Raw genomic sequence first — 20,717 nt, forward strand, 5'->3', positions numbered from 1 at the left:
CCCATTGCAACTAAAGCACAAGAGACAAATTATAAAATTGTCTCCAGATGGTATTGGGTCCCATCGGTTTTACATCAGTGGTTTCCAAACAAGTTTAGCCTATGCTGGTGTCGTCACTGCATTCTGGGTCTTCTATCCTTGGATTACGATATCGGAGAGAATGAGACACAGGACAGGATGTATGTGTCAACAAGCTCTAAACTTTATTACAAACACAGGGTTAATATACACCCTGAAGGCAGGAATCGGATTTACCATATATGGTTCGATTATACAATTTAGCTGCGCAAGCAAAAAACTAGTTTCTGTATGCTTTGAGACATTTAATTAGACGTATCTGGCTAGCAAGGCCACGTTATCTTCTAGCAAGGACACGTTATTGATACAAGGAAGGAACATACAGCTGCTGTTTTTTTGACCTAAAGCAACTGTCAGGCTTATATAGCATAGATGGGGTCTTTGAACTTGAGGGGCCTCATCTATCCTGATTCTTGAGGTTGGCCTCATCATAAAGTCTCCCTAATTTTACCACGTCTTCTAACTTATGCTTCAGCGTCAATACACTAGAATTGTCTATATAGTGGCAACATGCGGGCCCTATTATCTGAACAGTTCACCCAAAAGTTTATCTCTTCCCATGAGACTGGAACAGCGAGAAAGGGTATGCTAGTGGATGTCACAGGGGCATGTGTACATATCCAACAATTAGCAATGGTCTGGTTTTGCTCCTTTAGTCCATCGATTAGAGCAAGATGGTGTTTAATGAATCTATTGTCGTCTCCATCTGTGCTGCTCAACCTAGTCCATGCACCTGTGGTTGTAAGTATGCAGGTAAGTATAAACAATGTCATCATTCTTTGTCCGCTGGTTCTCCTAGTATCTTTTTGCAACGGCTGTACTTGTGGTCAGCAGAACTTGAAAGGGTCCGTCAAACCGTGGATCTAGGCTTTTCCTCACGTGTCTTTTTATAACCACCCAGTCTCCAGGTTGCAGCGTATGGCTGCTAGAGTCTTGATCTGGAAGAGAACTGAAGACATTATCATGTACTTGCTTAATCTTTTTGTGTAAAGCCCTCATGTAGAAACTAAGCACATGGTTGTTCATTTCTAATGCTTGCGGATAGAAACACCCTAGGCTGGGTACGTTGCCAAACAATATCTCATATGGAGAGAGTCCAGTCTTTTTATTAGGCGTGTATCTTACTGAAAACAGAGCAAGCGGTAAACAGTCCGGCCATGGTTTTCCTGTCTCAGCCATGGCTTTCTGAATTTTTAATTTCAATGTACCATTCAGTCTTTCCACTTTACCACTACTTTGCGGGTGATATGGGGTGTGTAATGCTTGTTGAATTCCTAGAGCTGACATGACTTCATTCATTATTTCACCTGTGAAGTGTGTACCTCTGTCACTCTCAATTACCTCTGGTACCCCATACCTGCAGACCACCTCCGCATGCAGTTTCTTTGCGGTTGCCGCAGCCGTGGCTTTGGCAATCGGGAAAGCCTCTGGCCATCCTGAGAACAAATCAATACAGACCAACACATATTCCCATGATCCTGACTTTGGCAGCTGAATATAATCAATTTGCAGTCTCTGGAATGGATAGAGGGGCCGGGGTGTGTGTTTGGGTGGTGTTTTAACTACTCTACCCTGATTATGTGTAGCACATATCATGCACCCTTGTATCAGGCTTTCTATACAGGTGGAGGATCCTGGTGCCACCCAATGTTTCTGCATCACACTCATCACAGCCGTTTTAGATTGGTGTGTCGGCCCATGTAGTATCTGGGCAGCTGCTGGGTACAGTGTCCCTTTCCCCCATACCCCATTTGCTTCATTCAGGCATGCACCTTCCTTTAACCACTTATCAACCTCCTCCTTTTGAGCCTGAGACTGCATTTGGGATAAGATGTCCTCCGACACAAAAGGGTTTTTAGGGGCACTTAACTGACGTGCTGTTGGCCCTTGTTGTGGCTTACAGGCTGCTGTTTTTGCCGCTGCATCTGCCATCTCGTTTCCTCTACTCACCTGTTCGGTGCGTCTGGTATGTGCTCTTACCTTTATGACAGCTACTTTTTTGGGTAGTTGTAGTGCATCAATTAACTGCTGGACCGCATCAGCATTCTTAATGGTGCCTGCTGCCGTCAGGAAACCTCTTGACTTCCATATGGGACCAAAATCATGCGATATACCGAATGCGTACCTAGAATCCGTGTAAATGTTGACAATACTACCTTCTGCTAGTTTACAGGCCTCAGTTAGGGCCCTAAGTTCAGCCTCTTGAGCCGATTGGTGTGGGAGCATTGGTTCTGCCTTGATTACTGCATTGAGGGAGACAACTGCATATCCAGTATGGAAAGTACCTGAATCGTTCTGATGACGGGATCCATCTACAAAAAATTCAAAATCTGCATTTTCTAATTCATGTTCAAATACAGTAGGTAAACCTGCCGTTTCTTGTGCCATCATTTGCACACAGTCATGGGGAACTTCCTCTCTTGGATCTTCCTTAAAAAGCACAGTACCTGACCCCTCCTTTAGATCCGAGAGAGGTAACAAAGTTGCTGGATTCAGGGTAGTACACCTCTGTAAAGAGACATTGGGAGGCATTAACAGTGCACATTGTAACCTAAGATGACGTGCTGCTGAGAGGTGAGCGGGTTGCACTTGATTCAATATAGTGTAGACATCATGAGGTGTGAGCACGGTGAGCGGGTGGTCAAGAACAATGTCTGCGGATTTATGGAGTAATAGTCCAACAGCATGCAGAGCACGTACGCAGGATGGTGCACCTCTGGCCACCGCATCTAATCTGCCACTAAAATAGGCAACAGGTCTCTGATTATCACCGTGTGTTTGAGTTAAAACTCCTGCTGCATGTACAGCTTGTTCATGAAGGTACAGAGTAAATGGGAGCTCATAGTTAGGGGTACCCAAAGCTGGAGCGGCCAAAATACAGTTTTTGAGTGAATAAAAACAGTCTATTGCCTCTGGTGTTAGTACAAAAGGTGTTGGAGTAAGACAGTCATAGAGGGGCTGCATCAAAATAGAGACGGCATGAATCCACTGTCTGCAATAGGAAACAAGTCCAAGAAAAGTTCTGAGGGCTGCAACATTGTTAGGGACGGTGAATGCCTGTACTGCTTGTTTGCGTGCATTTGTTAAATGACGAGCTCCTGGTATAATGCAATGTCCCAAAAAGGTGACTGAAGATTTACAAAACTGAAGCTTATCTTTCGATGCCTTGCAGCCAGCGTGATAGAGAAACAACATAAGCGATATAGTTGCACTATGACATTGTTTCCTGGAGGGGGCACAAATGAGCAGGTCATCGACATATTGCAGAACAACGATATGTGGTTCAGACCATCCCTCCAGTATTTCCTGCAGACTTGCAGTGTACATTGTGGGTGAATTCTGGGCACCCTGTGGCAACACTGTCCATGTATATTGACTACCCTGGAATGTGAAAGCAAACAAGTACTGGCAGTCAGGATGTAATGGTACACTGAAAAATGCATTTGCCAAATCGACCACTGAAAAACAAAGAGAGTTAGAAGGTATCTGTGACAGAAGAGTATGCGGGTTGGGCACAACTGGTGTTAGAAGTTCTGTGGCTTTGTTAACCAACCGGAGGTCATGGACCATTCTATATGCGGCTGGTTGTCCTGGCACACTCTTTTTCTTTACTGGGAACAGGGGAGTGTTGCAAGGGGACTGGGTTTTGACTAGGACTCCCCTGTGTAGTAATTTTTGGACTTGCTGGGCTATGGCATTCTCCTGAGCCGAGCTAAGGGGATACTGCCTCTGTTGAGGTAAGATTGCTCCTGGTTTTAATTTTACCATTACTGGTTGAACTCTTAACCTACCAACATCTGTTTTGTCTGAGGCCCAAAAGTCATGTGGCACAGCATGCTCCAATATCAGGGGAAACTCATTTTTCTCTTCTATGCTGGCAATATCTAGTGACATAATTTTGCAAAGGGTACTTGGTTTTAAACCTGGGGTCATGGTGACAGTGCCATCGGGATGATATTCAATATGTGCTTGTAATTGGGACAACACATCATTTCCCAAAAGATTACATTGGCCTCGGGGCGATACCATGAGCTGGCTATGTACAGTAACTCCTTGAATTTGCAGGGGAATTCTCTTAGTGACAGGGAGCAGGATAGACAGGGAATTGAAGGGGGTGGCAATGACATGATGTGAAAAATCAGTGTCAGTGTATGGCCAATCACCTTGCGTAATTACTGAATTGTCGGCCCCCGTATCTACTTGGAAATCGATTTCATGTCCCCCTGGTAGGTTCACCTGCACTATACAACTGGGAGTTGGGGGTAAGGAGATGAGGGGGTTCATGTGCAAGCTACCCTCATCCTATGGGGGCGTTGTTTAGTCAGCTGGAGGACCCGTACTCTGAGCATTTGGATACGGGTTGGTCCTACAGTCCTTTCTAAAATGTCCTGGCTTTTTACATCCGTAACATAGTCTCTGTCCCCCTCCTGCAGTCCGTCCTTTGTCTCTGTTGTTTCTAGGGGTAGTCGCTACTATGTGTACTCTGGCAGCTCTCTTTGCCTGCGCAATGTCATGCTGTGCCCCCTGGGCTATTCTAGCCAAATCCTCTGCTTTCACTGATCTCCAGTCTGGTCTACTTGCTTTTACCTTCTCAGCTTCCTTTTTCAATCCGTTCATAAAAGCACTTGCTAGGACCCTCTCACTAGTCTTATTTCCTTCATTAAAACCCATCTCACTCCATGCTTTCTTCAGAGCCCAAAAATAGTCCTTGGGGTCCTCCTCTTTTCCCTGGGTTCTGTCCTCTAACGTGACCGCTTTGTCACCCTGTCTCTCTTTGCATGCCTTAATCAAGGCAGCAGCAAATGAAACACCGGCCGCTGCATTATTATCTTCTGCATCTTCCGGCCCTGTTCTATTTGGGTATTGCTTGTACATTTCGTCAGTCAGTCTGTCATATCATGCCTCATCTGCCAATTTTCCTTTTATTACTCCCTGTAAATCCAACCTAGTTGCATTATACGTATCCTGTATGGTTCTTATCATTCTGGCAAAACCCATAGGGGACTGGGACGGATCTGGCAGCTGGGAGATCAGTGCCAATTGCTCTGAGGGACTCCACGGTCTATATATTAACACCGTGCAGGGTTCTTGTCCTGGGACTTGCTGGTCCACTCCTGGTGCACCTGGGGCTCCCGATATTACTATTGTTCTCATTGGAAAAAGACTAGCTGGGTGGGGTCTCGGTCCTCCACATGCCACACAGATGTCTACTGTCAAGGGGTTCTGCTGTCCACATCTGGGGCAAACCCAACAATTGGGTTCCTGAGAATTCTGGTACTGGGGTGGGGGTGACGTCGGGGGGCGGACAGGGAGGAAAATCTGTCATTCCGGTTTTTGTCAGTCTGTAACATCCGTCTCCTAGTTCTTCAATCTTTCCTTCAAAATAAGCGCATGCATTCATCCATACATCCACTGTCTTCAACAGACCCTTATCTTTCAGCCATCCATGATAGGAGTTAAAGAAGGATTTCCATTTCTCTCCGTTCATCTCTCCATTCTCATTCATTCCCGCTTTACACAATATTTTGTCAATTCCAATCAGTGCCTGTTTCCCTTCTCTGCGTACTACTAAGTCTTTGGCTGTAATGCCTTCTTTAGCATTTTGGTTCCCCATTCTTTTGGTTCTCCTCACTTAGAGTAGACTCCTCAGTCACTTAGACAATGGTCACTTAGACAATGGGCCACAAAGGTTTCTGAACCACACCACTACTAGCCTTCCAGGACTTATACGCCAGCCAGAAAAACAGACCAAAAACACCGATCCCGAGACACACCCACAACACAATCATCGGATCCATACTGTCATTCTTAAGTTTTTCCAAAGGATAGAATGGCAGGACTGTCAATTTATCTGAGGGAATTCTACTGGTTCAAAGGGACCTGAGCCAGACAACAATCTGTGAATTACCTGGGAGTCGACCGCTCAGGGGTGAGGGAGTCTCTTCTATGTAGTGATATAATTAGGTAGAATATAACAGTTATTCTTACCTCAGCGCTCTATATATCACCAACAGAGAGCTTCACTCGTCCCACGTCTCGGACCGGTCAAGCACCCCTGGGTAGATTAACTCAAGGTCCCAGTTCGGGCACCAGCTGTCGTCACTGCATTCTGGGTCTTCTATCCTTGGATTACGATATCGGAGAGAATGAGACACAGGACAGGATGTATGTGTCAACAAGCTCTAAACTTTATTACAAACACAGGGTTAATATACACCCTAAAGGCAGGAAACGGATTTACCATATATGGTTCTATTATACAATTTAGCTGCGCAAGCAAAAAACTAGTTTCTGTATGCTTTGAAACATTTAATTAGACGTATCTGGCTAGCAAGGCCACGTTATCTTCTAGCAAGGACACGTTATTGATACAAGGAAGGAACATACAGCTGCTGTTTTTTTGACCTAAAGCAACTGTCAGGCTTATATAGCATAGATGGGGTCTTTGAACTTGAGGGGCCTCATCTTCTGCTATAACACTGGCGTTGCAGTGTAAGTGAGGGTACCCTGGTTCATATATGGTGGTCCTGCGGAGCTCTTGTGGCGTTTTGGAAAAGCATACTTAAGATAATTCAACATGTCACTGATATAAGTATCCCTAACAATCCAGAGGCTATTCTCCTTTTCATGTTCCTCCTCTCGGGTTCAAGTTTTAAAAAGTCTCTCCTGAGACATTTACTTCAGGCAGCAAAAACAATTATTCCTTGTCACTGGAAGTCCACTGAAGTTCCGTCTCATGAAGAATGGTTTACAGAAATCGCAAGAATTAATGCATGGAAATGTTGATTTCACACTCTCAAGAAGAGAGGAATAAAACTGCCACTAAATGGTTCCATTGGGACTCCTTTCTGGCCTTGCCTCTATACAGATCCATCGGAAATGTTCCCCCTTAAAACAAATCCCTCCATTGCACCTTACTCTGGTAATATTCCTTATGAATATCGCTCTCAACTAAAGTCCCCCCTCATCTTGTACCTTGCATCGTTATCAAACGGTTAGTCCTTTCCTCTCCCTTCCTCCTGTCTACTTCTCTATGTATATCTCTGTCTTTAGTCTACAGTTCGACCATTGTCAATCTCCAGGACCTATTTGGGTTTGCTGTCCTACTTATTGGGCTGTGTATCTGTTTATATTCCCCTGACTCCTCATTGTATGTACCTCTTTGCTTACCTTGTTTTTATCTTGTTAAAAAAATTCTTGCTTTTCCTCAATGAACTTTAAATTTGAAAAAAATATTCATGTCCCCATGCATCTGGAACTTCTTACTATGTTTTAGGACAACCTACAAAAGAAACACACATAAAATGCAAACAGCGAAATATCAGGAGTCCACGAGTTTCTGTATAAATGCTGTAACCTGGATCAAATATAACATCATTCTGAAGTCTTTGAAGGCATGTCACTTGAATGTTGCATAAAATGAGGGAAATGAAGAACATGGGGACTGTTGTATTAGTCTCTTGTATTAGGCTATTTTCTCTTTTAATAGTCCCAATTAAAGTACATAGAGTAAAGGATTAAAGGGGTTTTCCCACAAACGAAAGTTAATTTTAATCAATAGATCTTAGAATAATAATAATTTCCACAATTGGATGCGTTTAAATAAAATGTTCCTGTGCTGAGATAATCTTTATAAATGTGCCCCTGCTGTGTACTGTGTAATGGCTGTGTCTGACCGTACAGGAACATAGTCTGATCATACCACAGCTCCTGGGCAGGAAGGGGAAGAAAAACGATATACAGACATTACAGCAGGGGATCACAGCTGATTCTTTTTGTGGGGTAAAACATTTCCCTGCCTGTTTTTAAACAATGTTTTACTTCAAAGAAAGAATCAGCTGCTATCCCCTGCTGAAATGTCTGTATAGTCTTTTGCCTCCTCCCCTGCCCAGGTGATGTGGTATGATAAGACCATGTTCCTGTACGGTAAGACACAGCCATTACACAGTACACAGCAGGGGCACATTTATAAGATTGTCTCAGCACAGGGAAAATTTATTTTAACACATCCAATTGTGGAACTTATTATCATTCTGAGATCTATTGATTAAAATTAACTTTTGTTCAAGGGAAAACCCCTTTAACTCAGTCATTCAAGGTATCTTGCTGGCACACGGCCCTTGGTCATTCTCTCTAACCTTCTCAATGAGTCAATTGTGATACCTGATGGGGGCTCATTCTCAAGAGATTCAGAGTCAATATATTCAGTGAGGGGTGGCTGAGCGTCAACAAGTTCATACTGTGGGTAGACAGGTTGTTGGATGGGACACTGCAAATAAGGACCAAATGGCCATTCAACAGGAAACATATTACCTTTACATTCTGGAGCTGTCTCTGACCTATTGTCAGGGGGTACCTCATCTGGAATGGCACTCTCCGCAGGATTCTTCCTGGAATCAGCTCTGAAGTCATCTTTTCGATGGTTGGGATGTTATCTCCACTGTCATCTCTAGAGGGATCTTGGACGTCATCTGTCAGGCAAAACTTCAGCTGGCCACAGTGTACCTACTTGGTTGTCTCTTCATTTTCTCTAGAGATCTGGTAGATTTCTACTCTAGGCAGAGGGATAGGTCAAACGATGTATGGGTAAGTCTCCCACTTCTCATCTAGTTTGATAGTGCGATGCTTCTTCTTAAGCAAGACTTGATCTCCAACTGTGAGTTTTTTTGCTTTGGCATTCAAGTTGTGGTTCTCTTGTCTCTGATGAGCGACTTTCATTCTCTCTTCCACAATGACATTAGCTTCTAGTTGTCGCTGATGCTCTGTGACCCAATCAGTGTGTGGTAGAGGATTAACTCTCTATGAAACCTGCACTTTCAAGGCAACATCTGCTGGTAGTATTCCCTGTCTACCAAACATCAGGTAATAAGGCATATACCCGCTGGAGCAATGGACATTGTTATTGTAGAAGTAGACCAACTCTGGCAGTAGATTTGGCCAATCAGTTCTCTGCTGAACAGGTATTGCACTCAGGGCTGCCACCAGGAATTTCGGGGCCCCATACCGGCAAAATTTTCGGGCCCCCTTGAGACTCCGCTCAGGCTCCACCCCTATCCCTCGAACCTTCCACAGTCCCACCGCCCACTCTTGGAAAAACTCTACTTTCTGCACCACGTCTTTACCAATCACACATTACAGTTCTCATCGAACACCACATCACATGCATAGCCAGCAGCTTTTGTTTTGGCCAAAAGATTTTTTAAGCCGCCACCACGACAAGGTAGACTCTTCTGGCTGGGCCCTACTCTACTGTAACCTATTAAACATTTCTTATAATACCCAATACTCTTTTTTGGGTATATTTTTATTTATTTTTATTTAAGGGAATGTGTCATATACATTTTTTAAAATGAACAATAATATCACATACAAGGGACAAATACCATCACACCATGACCAGACCACATATTACCACCACATAGTGACTGAATAATACCACAAACAAGGGACAAATACCGCCACACCGTGACCAGATCACATATTAACACCACATGATGACCGAATAATACCACATACAAGGGACAAATACCATCACACCATGGCCGGACCACATATTACCACCACATAGTGACCGAATACTACCATACTGATAATTAATAAAAAAAAACACATTACTAATATTACCATAAGTGCCATTATACACAGGAGCTCTGTACATAGTATACAATGTATAGTGTCAGTGTACATGTAATACAGGGATTACTGGTGACATTATACACATGAGCTCTGTATATAGTATCAGTGTACAGGTAATACAGTGATCACCGGTGACATTATACACAGGAGCTCTGTATATAGTGTATAGTGTACAGATAATACAAGGATCTCCAGTGACATTATACACAGGAGCTCTGTACATAGTATATAGTGTATAGTGTCAGTGTACAGATAACACAATGACTCACCGGTGACGTCTCTAGTTGAAGTCCTTCATCTTCGCTTTTCCTCTTCATCCAGCGCAGATTGCCATCACTTCTTCCAGCCAGGACTCGTCTCTGCATAAAATAACACAGTTATCTAGAACAGTGTTGCCCAACTGCAGTTCTCAAGGCCCACCAACAGGTCATGTTTTCAGGATTTCCTTAGTATTGCACAGTTGATGGAATTATTGCCTGTGCAGGTGATGTAATTATCACCTGTGCAATACTAGGGAAATCCTGAAAACATGACCTGTGGGTGGGCCTTGAGGACTGGAGTTGGGGAACACTGAGCTAGAGCACCACTTCCAGAGCACATTGCCTAATTTTTTCCCAACTTCTACACTACACCAGATGAAGAAAAAAAAAGTGACATAGTGCCACCCTGCTCAGTAACAGGAACAACCCCTCACTGAAAACAGTATCCTCAAAAATAAAATATATCACATCAGTAATAATATCCTTTAATTAGCCCCTACAGTAATAATGTCCTACATCCTGCCCCCATTGTCTCCACTCTTCACCCAATGTCTCCATCCTGCCCCAAAATGTCTCCAACCTATCCCCATTGTCTACGTAATTATCCCCTACATAATGTCCCACATCCTGGCTCTATGTCTCCATCCTGCTCCCAATGTCTCCATCTTGCCCCCAATGTCTCCATCCTGCCCCTATTTGTCTCCATCCTGCCCCCAGTTGTCTCCATCCTGCTCCCATTCTGCCCCCATCTCTCCATTCTGCCCCAATGTCTTCATCCTGCCCCCAAGGTCTCCATCCTGCCCTCAAGGTTTCCATCTTGCCCCCAATGTCTCCATCCTGCCCCCATGTCTCAAGTTGTCTCCATTCTGCCTCCATGTCTCCATTTGTCTCCATTCTGCTCCCATATCTCTGTTTGTATCCATCCTGCGCCCATTTGTCACCATTCTGCCCCAAATGTCTCCATCCTGCCCCCAATGTCTCCATTTTGCCCCCAATGTCTCCATCCTGCCCCCAATGTCTCCATCCTGCACCCAATGTCTCCATCCTGCCCCCATGTCTCCATAAATAGCCCCTACAGCAATAATGTCACACACCCTGGCCCTATGTCTCCATCCTGCCCCCAATGTGTCCATCCTGCCTCCATGTTGCCATTTGTCTCCATCCTGCCCCCAATGTCTCCATCCTGCCCTCAATGTCTCCATCCTGCCCCCAATGTCTCCATTTTGTCCCCAATGTCTCCACCCTGTCCCCATTGTCTCCATAAATAGCCCCTACAGCAATAATATACCACACCCTGGCCCTACGTCTCCATCCTGCCTCCATGTCATTTGTCTCCATTCTGCCCCCAATGTCTCCATCCTGCCCCCAATGTCTCCATTTTGTCCCCAATGTCTCCACCCTGTCCCCATTGTCTCCATAAATAGCCCCTACAGCAATAATGTTCCACACCCTGGCCCTACGTCTCCATCCTGCCTCCATGTCATTTGTCTCCATTCTGCCCCCAATGTCTCCATCCTGCCCCCAATGTCTCCATTTTGCCCCCAATGTCTCCACCCTGCCATGTCTCCATTTGTCTCCATTCTGCCCCCATGTCTCCATTTGTCTCCATCAAGCCCCCAATGTCTCTATTCTCTCCCAAACGTCTCCATCCTGCCCCCAATGTCTCCATTCTGCCCTCAATGTCTCCATCCTGCCCCATGTCTCCATTTGTCTCCATTCTGTCCCCATGTCCCCATTCTGCCCCCATATCTCCATTTGTCTTCATCCTGCTCAGTTGTCTCCATTATGCTCCCAATGTCTCCATTCTGCCCCCAATGTCTCCATTTGTCTCGATTCTGCCTCCATATGTCCATTTGTCTTCATTCTGCCCCCATATTTCCATTTGTCTCCATTCTGCCCCCAACGTCTTCATCCTGCCTCCAATGTCTCCATTCTGCCCCCAATGTCTCCATCCTGCCCCCTTGTCTCCATTTGTCTCGATTCCGCCTCCATATGTCCATTTGTCTCCATTCTGCCCCCATATCTCCATTTGTCTCCATCCTGCCCCCATTTGTCTCCATTCTGCTCCCAATGTCTCCATTCTTCCCCAATGTCTCCATCCTGCCCCCAATGTCTCCATTGTGCCCCCAATGTCTCCATCCTGCCATGTCTCCATTTGTCTCCATTCTGGCCCCATGTCTCCATTTGTCTCCATCATGCCCCCAATGTCTCCATTTTGCCCCCCCAAATGTCTCCATTCTGCCCCAAATGCCTCCATCCTGCCCCAAATGTCTCCACCCTGCCCCCAATGTCTCCATACTGCCCCCATGTCTCCATAAATAGCCCCTACAGCAATAATGTCCCACACCCTGGCCCTATGTCTCCATCCTGCCCCCAATGTGTCCATCCTGCCCCCATTGTCTCTATCCTGCCCCCAATGTCTCCATCCTGTCCCCATTGTCTCCATAAATAGCCCCTACAGCAATAATGTCCCACTCCCTGACCCTATGTCTCCATCCTGCCCTCAATGTCCCCATCCAGCCTCCATGTTGCCATTTGTCTGCATTCTGCCCCCAATGTCTCCATCCTGCGCCCATGTCTCCATAAATAGCCCCTACAGCAATAATGTCCCACACCCTGGCCCTATGTCTCCATCCTGCCCCAATGTCTCCATCCTGCCTCCATGTCTCCATTTGTCTCCATTCTGTCCCCATGTCCCCATTCTGCCACCATATCTCCATTTGTCTTCATCCTGCTCAGTTGTCTCCATTATGCTCCCAATGTCTCCATTCTGCCCCCAATGTCTCCATTTGTCTCGATTCTGCCTCCATATGTCCATTTGTCTTCATTCTGCCCCCATATTTCCATTTGTCTCCATCCTGCTCAGTTGTCTCCATTCTACTCCCAATGTCTCCATTCTGCCCCCAACGTCTTCATCCTGCCTCCAATGTCTCCATTCTGCCCCCAATGTCTCCATCCTGCCCCCATGTCTCCATTTGTCTCGATTCCGCCTCCATATGTCCATTTGTCTCCATTCTGCCCCCATATCTCCATTTGTCTCCATGCTGCCCCCATTTGTCTCCATTCTGCTCCCAATGTCTCCATTCTTCCCCAATGTCTCCATCCTGCCCCCAATGTCTCCATTGTGCCCCCAATGTCTCCATCCTGCCATGTCTCCATTTGTCTCCATTCTTGCCCCATGTCTCCATTTGTCTCCATCATGCCCCCAATGTCTCCATTTTGCCCCCCCAAATGTCTCCATTCTGCCCCAAATGCCTCCATCCTGCCCCCAATGTCTCCACCCTGCCCCCAATGTCTCCATACTGCCCCCATGTCTCCATAAATAGCCCCTACAGCAATAATGTCCCACACCCTGGCCCTATGTCTCCATCCTGCCCCCAATGTGTCCATCCTGCCCCCATTGTCTCTATCCTGCCCCCAATGTCTCCATCCTGTCCCCATTGTCTCCATAAATAGCCCCTACAGCAATAATGTCCCACTCCCTGACCCTATGTCTCCATCCTGCCCTCAATGTCCCCATCCAGCCTCCATGTTGCCATTTGTCTGCATTCTGCCCCCAATGTCTCCATCCTGCCCCCATGTCTCCATAAATAGCCCCTACAGCAATAATGTCCCACACCCTGGCCCTATGTCTCCATCCTATCCCCAATGTCTCCATCCTGCCTCCATGTTGCCATTTGTCTCCATTCTGTCCCCATGTCTACATTTGTCTCTATCATGCCCCCAATGTCTTCATTCTGGCCCCAATGTCTCTATCCTGCCGCCAATGTCTCTATTCTGTCCTCAATGTCTCCATCCTGCCCCCAATGTCTCCATCCTGCCCCCAATGTCTCTATCCTGCCCCCAATGTCTCCATCCTGTCCCCATTGTTTCCATAAATAGCCCCTACAGCAATAATGTCCCACACCCTGGCCCTATGTCTCCATCCTGCCCCCAATGTCTCCATCCTGCCTCCATGTTGCCATTTGTCTCTATTCTGCCCCCATGTCTACATTTGTCTCCATCCTGCCCCCAATGTCTCCATCCTGCCTCCATGTTGCCATTTGTCTCCATTCTGCCCCCATGTCTACATTTGTCTCCATTCTGTCCCCATGTCTCTATTTGTCTCCATTCTACCTCCATATCTCCATTTGTCTCTATCCTGCTCATTTGTCTCCATTCTGCTCCCAATGTCTCCATTCTGCCCCCAATGTCTTCATCCTGTCCCCAATGTCTCCATTCTACCCTCAATGTCTCCATCCTGGCCCAAGTCTCCATTTGTCTCCATTTGTCCCCATGTCTCTATTTGTCTCCATTCTGCCTCCATATCTCCATTTGTCTCTATCCTGCTCCCAATGTCTTCATTCTGCCCCGAGTGTCTTCATCCTGCCTCCAATGTGTCCATTCTGCTCCCAATGAGTCCGTCCTGCCCCCATGTCTCCATTCTACCTCCATGTCTCCATTTGTCTCCATTCTGCCCCCATATCTCCATTTGTCTCCATCCTCCCCCATTTGTCTCCATTCTGACCCCAATGTCTCCATCCCGCCCCCAATGTCTCCATTCTGCCCCCAATGTCTCCATCCGGCCATGTCTCCATTTGTCTCCATTCTGCCCCCATGTCTCCATTTGTCTCCATCATGCCCACTATGTCTCCATCCTGCCCCCAATGTCTCCGTTCTGACCCCAATGTCTCCATCCTGCCCCCAATGTCTCCGTCCTGCCCCATGTCTCCATTTGTCTCCATTCTGCCTTCTTGTCCCCATATGAACATTTGTCTCGATCCTGCTCATTTGTCTCCATCCTGCCCCCAATGTCTCCATCCTGCCCCCAATGTCTCCATTCTGCCCCCAATATCTCTGTCCTGCCCACATGTCTCCATTTGTCTCCATTCTGCCTTCATGTCTCCATTTGCCTCCATTCTGCCCCCATATCTCCATTTGTCTCCATCCTGTCCCCAATGTCTCCATCCTGCCCCCAATGTCTCCATCCTGCCCCAAATGTCTTCATCCTGCCCCCATGTCTCCATCGTGCCCTCATGTCTCCATCCTGTCCCCGTTGTCTCCATAATTAGCCCCTACATTAATAATGTCCCACACCCTGGCCCCAATGTCTCCATCCTGCCCCCAATGTCTCCATCCTGTCCCCAATGTCTCCATCCTTCCCCCAATGTCTCCATCCTGCACCCAATGTCTCCATTTGTCTACATTCTGCCCCATGTCTCCATTTGTCTCCATTCTGCCCCCAATGTCTCCATTCTGCCCCCAATGTCCTCATCCTGCCTGCAATGTCTCCATTCTGCCCCCAATGTCTCCATTCTTCCCCAATGTCTCCATCCTGCCCCCAATGTCTCCATCCTGTCCCCGATGTCTACATCCTGCCATGTCTCCATTTGTCTCCATTCTGGCCCCATGTCTCCATTTGATTCCATCATGCCCCCAATGTCTCCATTTTGCCCCCCAAAATGTCTCCATTCTGCACCCAATGTCTCCATCCTGCCCCCAATGTCTCCACCCTGCCCCCAATGTCTCCATCCTGCCACCATGTCTCCATCCACTGCCCATTGTCTCCATAATTAGCCCTTGCAGTAATAATGTCCCACATCCTGGCCCTGTGTCTCCGTCCTGCCCCCAATGTCTCCATCCTGCCCCCAATGCCTCTATCCTGCCCCCAAATGTTTCCATCCTGTCCCCATTGTCTCCATAAATAGCCCCTACAGCAATAATGTCCCACACTCTGGCCCTATGTCTCCATCCTGCCCCCAATATCTCCATCCTGCCTCCATGTCGCCATTTGTCTCCATTCTGCCGCCAATGTCTCCATCCTGCCCCCAATGTCTCCATTCTGCCCCCAATGTCTCCATCCTGCCATGTCTCCATTTGTCTCCATTCTGCCCCCATGTCTCCATTTGTCTCCATCATGCCCACAATGTCTTCATTCTGTCCCCAATGTCTCCATCCTGACCCCAATGTCTCCATTCTGCCCTCAATGTCTCCATCCTGCCCCATGTCTCCATTTGTCTCCATTCTGTCCCCATGTCTCCATTTGTCTCCATTCTGCCTCCATATCTCCATTTGTCTCCATCCTGCTCATTTGTCTCCATTCTGCTCCCAATGTCTCCATTCTGCCCCCAATGTCTTCATCCTGCCTCCATTTGTCTCCATTCTGCCCCCATATCTCCATTTGTCTCCATTCTGCCCCCAATGTCTCCATCCAGCCCCCAATGACTCCATTCTTCCCTCAATGTCTCCATCCTACCCTATGTCTCCATTTGTCTCCATCCTTCTCATTTGTCTCAATTCTGCTCCAAATGTCTCCATTCTGCCCTATGTCTTCATCCTGCCCCCAATGTCTCCATCCCACCCCAATGTCACCATCCTGCCTCCATGTCTCAATTTGTCTCCATTCCGCCCCCATATCTCCATTTGTCTCCATACTGCCCCCAATGTCTCACTTCTGCCCCCAATGTTTCCATTCTGCCCCCAATGTCTCCATCCTGCCCCCAATGTCCCAATCCTGCCCCAAATGTCTCTATCCTGCCTCCATTTGTATCCATCCTGTCCTTATTTGTCTCCATCCTGCCACCCTTTGTCTCTATCCTGCTCTCATTCTGCCCCCATGTCTCCATTCTGCCCCAATGTCTCCATTCTGCCCCATGTCTTCATACTGCCCCAATGTCTCCATCCTGCCCCAATGTCTCTATTTGTCTCCGTTCTGCCCCATGTCTCCATTTGTCTCCATTCTGCCCAATGTCTCCATTTGTCTCTATTCTGCCCCATGTCTCCATTTATCTCCATCCGGTCCCCATTTTCTCCATTCTGCCCCAATGTCTCCATCCTGCCCCTAATGTCTCCATCCTGCCCCCAATATCGCCATCCTGCCCCCAATGTCTCAATCCTGTCTCCATTGTCTCCATAATTAGCCCCTTCAGTAATAATGTCCCATATCCTAGCCATATGTCTCCATCCTGACCCCAATGTCACCAACCTGAAGAACTGCGAAGGGCCTTCTGGGTTGCTGAGTGGAAGTGGAAAAGGTCCCACTTCAAGGAGCACTTCATTGCATTCAAACAATCCCTCACTACCTTCAAGTCCACACTTACTGCAGCAAAACAAATATACTTCTCATCTATCATATCCTCGCTGTCTCATAACCCTAAACAGCTATTCAAAACTTTAAATTCTCTCCTCTGTCCCCCAGCGCCTCCTCCCTCTCCTCTCATCTCAGCCGAAGACTTTGCCACATTCTTCAAGCAGAAGATTGATAACATCAGACAAAGCTTTTGCCTAAAGTCCCCACAGCCCCTCCTCACACCTACTCAATCCTCCTCCACCAAAACCACCTTCTCCACCATTATGGAAGATCAAATCTCCTCTTTACTATACAAATCACACCTCACCACCTGCGAACTTGACCCAATCCCGTCCCACCTCATCCCTAACCTTACCACTATCCTCAACCCAACACTAACCCACCTTTTCAACCTGTCAGTAACAACTGGTGTCTTCCCCTCATGCTTCAAACATGCTACGATCACACCCATCCTCAAAAAGCCATCCCTTGACCCATCCTCTCTGTCTAGCTATCGCCCCATATCACTTCTCCCTAAGACTCAAAACTACTGGAACAACATGTTCAATCTGAACTGTCCTCCCACCTCTCCTCCCGCTCACTCTTTGACCGCATCCAATCTGGCTTCCGACCGCACCACTCCACTGAAACTGCCCTCACTAAAGTCACCAACGACCTACTTACTGCCAAATCCAAGTGACACTACTCTGTCTTCCTCCTCCTGGACCTGTCATCTGCCTTTGACACAGTCGACCATTCCCTCTTACTACAGACTCTCTCACCCAATGTCTCACTTCTGCCCCCAATGTCTCCACTCTGCCCCCAATGTCTCCATTCTGCCCCCAATGTCTCCATCCAGTCTCAATGTCCCAATCCTGCCCCCAATGTCTCCATCCTGTCCCCATGTCTCCATCGCATCCCAATTCTGCCCCAATGTCTCCATTCTGCCCCCAATGTCTCCATCCTGCCCTCAATGTCTCCATTCTGCCCCCAATGTCTCAATTCTACCCCCAATGTCTCCATCCTGCCCCCAATGTCTCAATTCTACCCCCAATGTCTCCATCCTGCCCTCAATGTCTCCATCCTGCCCCCAATGTCTCCATCCTGCCCCCAATGTCTCCATCCTGCCCCCATGTCTCCATCCTGTCCCCATTGTCTCCATAATTAGCCCCTACATTAATAATGTCCCACATCCTGGTCCTGTGTCTCCATCCTGCCCCTAATGTCTCCATCCTGCCCCCAATGTCTCCATGCTGTCCTCATTGTCTCCTTAATTAACCCCAACAGTAATAATGTCCCATATCCTAGCCATATGTCTCCATCCTGCCCCCAATGTCTCCATGCTGCCCCCTTTTGTATCCATCCTGCCCTCATTTGTCTCCATTCTGCCCTATGTTTTCATCCTGCCCCCCAATGTCTCCATCCTGCCCCCAATGTCTCCATCCTGCTTCCATATCTCAATTTGTTTCCATTCTGCCCCCATATCTCCATTTGTCTCCATACTGTACCCAATATCTCACTTCTGCCCCCAACCTCTCCATTCTGCCCCCAATGTCTCCATTCTGCCCCCAATGTCTCCATCCTGTCCCAATGTCCCAATCCTGCCCCCAATGTCTCCATCCTGCCCCATTTGTATCCATCCTGCCCCTATTTGTCTCCATCCTGCCACCATTTGTCTCCATCCTGCTTCCATTCTGCCCCCATGTCTCTATTCTGCCCCAATGTCTCTATTCTGCCCCATGTCTTCATTCTGCACCCAATGTCTCCATTCTGCCCCATGTCTTCATACTGCCCCAAAGTCTCCATCCTGCCCCCAATGTCTCCATCCTGCCCCATGTCTCAATTTGTCTCCATTCTGCACCCATGTCTCCATTTGTCTCCATTCTGCCCCATATCTCCATTTGTCTCCACCCTGCCTCCATTGGTCTGCATTCTGCCCACAATGTCTCCATCCTGCCCCCAATGTCTCCATCCTGCCCCCAATGTCTCGATTCTGCCCAATGTATCCATCCTGCCCCTAATGTCTCCATTCTGCCCCCAATGTCTTCATCCTGTCCCCGTTGTCTCCATAATTGGCCCCTACAGTAATAATGTCCCACATCCTAGCTGTATGTCTCCATCCTGCCCCCAATGTCTCCATGCTGCCCCCCAATGTGTCCATCCTGCCCCCCAATGTGTCCATCCTGCCCCCCAATGTGTCCATCCTGTCCCCATTTTCTCCATAATTAGCCCTTACAGCAATAATGTCCCACACCCTGGCCCTATGTCTCCATCCTGCCCCCAATGTCTCCATCCTGCCTCCATGTAGCCATTTATCTCCATTCTGCCCCAATGTCTCCATCCTGCCCCCAATGTCTTCATTCTGCCCCCATGTCTCCATTTGTTTCCATCATGCCCCCATTGTCTCCATTCTGCCCCCAATGTCTCCATCCTGCCCCCAATGTCTCCATTCTGCCCTCAATGTCTCCATCCTGCCCTCAATGTCTCCATCCTGCCCCATGTCTCTATTTGTCTTCATTCTGTCCCCATGTCTCCATTTTTCTCCATTCAGCCCCCAATGTCTCCATTCTGCCCCCAATATCTCCATCCTGCCAAAATGTCTCCATTTGTCTCCAATCTGCCTCCATGTCTCCAATCTGTCCCCATGTCTCCATTTGTCTTCATTCTGCTCCCATATCTCCATTTGTCTCCAACCTGCTCATTTTTCTCCATTCTGCCCCCAATGTCTCCATTCTGCCCCCAATGTCTCCATACTGCCCCCAATGTCTCCATCCTGCCCTCAATGTCTCCATCCTGCCCTCAATGTCTCCATCCTGCCCCCAATGTCTCCATTCTGCCCCCAATGTCTCCAATCTGCCCCCATGTCTCCATCCTGTCCTCGTTGTCTCCATATTTAGCCCCTACATTAATAATGTCCCACATCCTAGCCCTATGTCTCCATCCTGCCCCCAATGTCTCCATCCTGTCCCCATTGTCTCCATAATTAGCCCCTACAGTAATAATGTCCCACATCTTAGCCATATGTCTCCATCCTGCCCCCAATGTCTCCATCCTGCCCCTATGTCTCCATCCTGCCCCATTTGTATCCGTCCTGCCCCCATTTGTCTCCATCCTGCCCCCAATGTCTCCATCCTGCCCCCAATGTCTCCATCCTGTCCCCATTGTCTCCATCCTGCCCCCATTTGTATCCATCCTGCCCCCATTTGTCTCCATCCTGTCCCCGTTGTCTCCATAATTAGCCCCTACATTAATAATGTCCCACATCCTGGCCGTATGTCTCCATCCTGCCCCTAATGTCTCCATCCTGCCCCCAATGTCTCCATCCTGCCCCATTTGTATCCATCCTGCCCCCATTTGTCTCCATCCTGCTCCCATTCTGCAGCCATGTCTCCATTCTGCCCCAATGTCTCCATTCTGTCCTATGTCTTCATCCTGCCCCCTATGTCTCCATCCTGCACCCAATGTCTCCATCCTGCCTCCATGTCTCAACTTGTCTCCATTCTGCCCCCATGTCTCCATTTGTCTCCATTCTGCCCCATATCTCCATTTGTCTCCATACTGCCCCCAATGTCTCACTTCTGCCCCAATGTCTCACTTCTGCCCCCAATGTCTCACTTCTGCCCCAATGTCTCCATCCTGCCCCCAATGTCTCAATTTGTTTCCTTTCTGCCCCCATGTCTCCATTTGTCTCCATG

This window comes from Phyllobates terribilis, unplaced genomic scaffold, assembly GCF_046119375.1.
Source record: "Phyllobates terribilis strain yellow unplaced genomic scaffold, ASM4611937v1 Scaffold_12__6_contigs__length_324123572, whole genome shotgun sequence".
NCBI classification, from domain to species: domain Eukaryota; kingdom Metazoa; phylum Chordata; class Amphibia; order Anura; family Dendrobatidae; genus Phyllobates; species Phyllobates terribilis.